The sequence below is a fragment of the Eptatretus burgeri genome, unplaced genomic scaffold (genome assembly GCF_056783735.1).
Source record: "Eptatretus burgeri isolate ZD-2024b unplaced genomic scaffold, Ebu_testis_v1 Ebu_testis_scaffold_750, whole genome shotgun sequence".
NCBI classification, from domain to species: domain Eukaryota; kingdom Metazoa; phylum Chordata; class Myxini; order Myxiniformes; family Myxinidae; genus Eptatretus; species Eptatretus burgeri.
This window is the reverse complement of record NW_028222699.1, coordinates 5,412-10,000: the sequence shown is the minus strand read 5'-3', so window position 1 is coordinate 10,000 and position 4,589 is coordinate 5,412. Positions and strand designations below refer to the sequence as shown.

Below are 4,589 nucleotides of genomic sequence, written 5' to 3'. Positions count from 1 at the left end.
AATTAATACATTATTATTTTCTCTCACAGGAAATTGTATCTGAAATACAAAATGAAAATACTGCTTTTGCTACAACTTGGAGCGAAATTGTTGACTTGGTTGAAGACCTTATGAGCGACCAAGACCTTGAGTGGGATGACTTTGGTGTTCCTTGGAACTCTCTGTCTTGTATGGAACTAAACCTTCAAGTTGATGAACTGGATTCAAACCTCTTATCTGTTGAGGTAAGATTTTTATTTTCCTATTTTCAAACTTTGATTGAAGCATACTCATTTAATAATTAAATAACTTAATTAATACATTATTATTTTCTCTCACAGGAAATTGTATCTGAAATACAAAATGAAAATACTGCTTTTGCTACAACTTGGGGCGAAATTGTTGGCTTGGTTGAAGACCTTATGAGCGACCAAGACCCACAGAACGAGTTCGTCCTTGATGACCCAACCAAAGAGTTATACCTTGGAGACCAGCAAAATCCTGAAAAAGAGTTTTACAGCAATAGTACTCATTGTGAGTTATCAAGACAATACCCACTGAACAAGTTATACGTTGATGAGCCAGAATACAAGTTTTACCTTGGAGACTCACAAATTTTGAAAAAATCAGTAAATGAGTTCTGCCTTGATGGTTTAAATAACTACCTTGGAGACTCAGGAAAAGGGTTCTGCCAAGATGGTTCTAAATATGGGAACTACCTTGGAGACTCACAAATTTTGAAAAAATCAGTAAATGAGTTCTGCCTTGATGGTTTAAATAACTACCTTGGAGACTTGGAAAGTTGGGTTATTTTGAAAGTTGGAACTTGGAAAGTTGGGTTACATATTTTCCTCCTCTTCCCTCTCTTCTTCAACTCCTTCCTCATCCCTTACTATCCTTGAATCGTTTACACCCCATAGAATATTACACATATATTCATCAGGATTTCTTGTTATTCCTGTATCCAAAAGAATTTTTTTTACAACAGGAAACCAATAAAATTTCTTTTGAATTTCTAAAAGAGCCTTACCTTTTCTTAACTTTATAATTTTTTCATTATTTAACATTCTAATTAAATCTAAAGTTGTTGGTTTATCAACATCAGCATAATGCCAATCTTTTATTGAAAATACCTCATTCTTATGTTGTAGAACATATTTATTAAAATACCGAATACCCTTTTCTTGAAGGTATGCTTGGACACAGAAATGATAATTTTCTTGAAGCCTTCTTGCTGTCATTTATGTATTAGAAATATATGTTAGAATAATATTATGGCACGAAACACCTCCCCATCTTCCCAAAGTTAAATCATTTTGTATTTCCTTACTTATTATATATAATCCTGTTTTTTCTGTTTTCATGAGATAAACAAGGGCAAAACCATTATTATATTTACCCTTATTAAATTCTTTTATTTGTTGTTTACTAATCGTGGCTCCACAAAACTCATTCTCGATACCAAGTGGATAATATTCTTCCTTACGAGACTGATTTAATTGTTCCAGGTCTTCGAGGTTAATTTTAAATGACCAATTATACCCTAAATCATTCATATCATACCCCCATTGTTCTATTCTCATACAAACGATACGCCCTTCTTTATAAAAATTTATTTTAATTCGAACTGTGAATTCTGTATGACCTGGAGATAATATCAACACTTCTGTATCTTTGGAATACACAGCCGTTTTATTTAAGTATATATATTGTGATAAATCGCTTAATCTCACCAAGTCATTCGCGTCAGTCGGGCTTGGATAATTTTTTAATTTATAAGCATTTTTCATGTTAATATTTTTGTTTATATTATATTTATGTCGTTCAGCCTGTGCCTTTGTATAATAATTTGATAAATCAATATCCAGTTCTTGAGATACACCAAAGATAGAACCATCTTCACCAACATAAGTCATTTATATTAGATTAAAAATAATATCATAAAATTTTTTATTTTTGTTGAGTTGAAAAAACACATATAGACATAATTGACCACAACACTTGGAATTTAATTCTTGGACTTGAAATGTTTGATAAACACCATTCTGTAAGAATTTTATAACTTCAACAGGTGGTGGAAGACCAAAACTATCAAAATAATATTTGTCTTGACTATTAAAAATACAAACCCAATGAGAACCGTTCCCATTATTATCTTCTAAGTTCATAATAATATTCTTTGTATGTTTCGGCACATTTGTTAATTCATCTCTCATACAAATAACCACATTATGAATTTTTAATTTCTTACAATATTTGGCAAGTTGTAAATTTGATGTTGTATTCTTTCCAAATTCTTTCAACCACTCATCAATGCTCATTTATTTATTAGAAAGATATAATCCATTACCTCTTTTCATTAATTTTACACCTGCTTGTGCTATAGAAGAAAGCATATCTCCAACTAACAATCTCGCTTTATCAGGCAGACCTTCAAGTTTTTCAGCAAAATCTACAATTACACCACTTCCACTAATTTGTTTCTCCAACTCTTTGTTATGTCTTTCCAATTCTTTTGAGCCTGGAGTTGAGCCTTCCTTTCGTTGGCAGTTTTGACCGCTGTTGAAATACCACCCGTCAATGCTCCAACCGCACTTAAACCAGCAAATAAAGGAATTAGAAATGGGAGAAATCCTCCACTCGTCTCTCTTATTGAATATTTTTTCAACATTGGTTTTGTCATTTTAATTTTAAGTGAGCCAGTGTCATTCAAGATTTTAACCTGTTCTCTTGTGAGCAAAACATCAATTCTTACTGCTCCTTTTCTCTGAATTGTATTAACGTTAATCGTACAAGGCTTTTGATTTTGAACACAAGATGATAGTTTATGAAGATTGATTTGATTAACATATACCCCAGTTGGTACTTTGCCACTCATTTATTTAACAAAAAATTATGTGAGACTAATCATCACACCATTATCTGTATTAATCTGCAATTCTGTTTCTTCCAAAAGCAAACAATATGTATCAACTTCTTCACTCTCTCCTCTTTCAATGTATAGGGAAGTATCCACTCGATTAGACTTTATAGTTTCCTTTTGAGCGCTCAGGTCAAACGCATAGATTGTATACAAACTTTTAAATGCTGTCATATCCAAAATAGGTTCTTTATTTCCATTACTTTCACACACCTTTTGGTAAGACTTGTATGCTTCAGCAAAATCATTTTTTTCCCAATTAATTTCCAATCTATCTCGTGGATAAAATGTTCCATCTAGAGAAACGCGAAGTTGTTTCACCTTAGCATTATCACTCAATGCATTATTCTTATCAGTCGCAGTATCACCATCTGGCTTTTTAAAAATCATCCACAGATATCGTGGCTTTCCTTCCAGAACACCCAAATTCCACGTGTAAGTAGTTTGATTGAGTTTAACGTGTTGACATCTTCTTTTGAGGTATGATACACTGAGTGGTTTCTTTGAGTTAAGTCTTCGATTCAACATCTCTTCTGTTTTAAGATTAGGAGTATATTCACTGATATACCAACTCATCTCCTCAATTACAAATTTATTCTGTTCACCAAAAGCACTACCAACACCAAAAAGCAATCTATTTTCATTATCATTCCTTTGTAGTTGAAATCTAATTTTCAGACCATACAGAACTTTGTCATAATCACAAAATCCAAATATACCTTTAAGAGGAACTGCCACAGTAAAACTATTTTCTGCTTTTGTATCATCATTATACATTCCTTTCCTTTGAATATATCCAGGGTCTGTGTTTGTTCCCGTTGACATATCAGGAATAAAACCTTCGACAGACCCCTTTCCCATTCTATCACTGAATGTATAGAGTGTAAATTTCATCATTTCAGATACAGCAGAGACATAATCAACCGCTTCAACTTCTTGTGTTCCAATATACAATCGCACATTATCAAACATTTTCCAGAAGAAATCATTTACAAGTGTAGCGTTTGTGTTATTCCCAGCCTTAGTGAATTTAAATTTACACAACAAGAAACTTTCGGAGAGATTCAAATAGGTTTGTTGATTATTTATTTCAAAACTTTTTGTACCATTTGTATTCCAGTCTGTTCCAGTTATTGCATTTACCTTGAAGTAATCTTCTTTTTTAGTGGAGTTTGAGATAATAATAGTATCATCCAAATCATAGATACTATCAATTGCTTCCATACTTGTATTTATTTAGGAAAAAAGATGTTAAAACTTTTGAAACCCTGAACCAAGTATTTGAATTATTTTCTGTCGTTCTTGGGGGGACAACTGAGTTTTACCTTTCTTAATTTCTTTTATTGCTTGTAATTTATGAGATTCCTTCTGAGCATCTTTTATACTCTTTACAGCAACTGCTACATTTCCCACAGCAGAAGCAGTTGAACCAATTAGGTCTTTATGTTTAAGAATAGTTGAACCAATACCCATGAGAGTATCAATTATCCCATCTCCTCTAAATTGATGTCCGACACCCCTTTGTCTCTTAGGTTTATAGTATCCTCAACCAAGATACATACCTTCACCCTTGTAGTACGGGGAAAGGAACATCCCATCCCCTGTAATTATTTTATATTTTCCCAACTCGTGTTTCCTCACAATAACCATCGTATTTATTTATTGGAAAACTTCACGTAGGTGAATTCTG

At 32.7% G+C, this 4,589-nt stretch overlaps 1 long non-coding RNA gene across 1 annotated transcript in view; it reads left to right on the top strand.

The window, feature by feature from the left end:
• The window catches only part of LOC147007081 (uncharacterized), an 811-nt gene extending 253 nt beyond the window's left edge, over positions 1-558 (top strand). The window contains exons 2-3 of the long non-coding RNA XR_015054408.1: positions 30-224; positions 321-558. This is a non-coding gene — a long non-coding RNA (uncharacterized LOC147007081). The remainder of the gene's footprint in view (positions 1-29; positions 225-320) is intronic.
• The last annotated feature ends 4,031 nt before the right edge of the window (positions 559-4,589 follow it).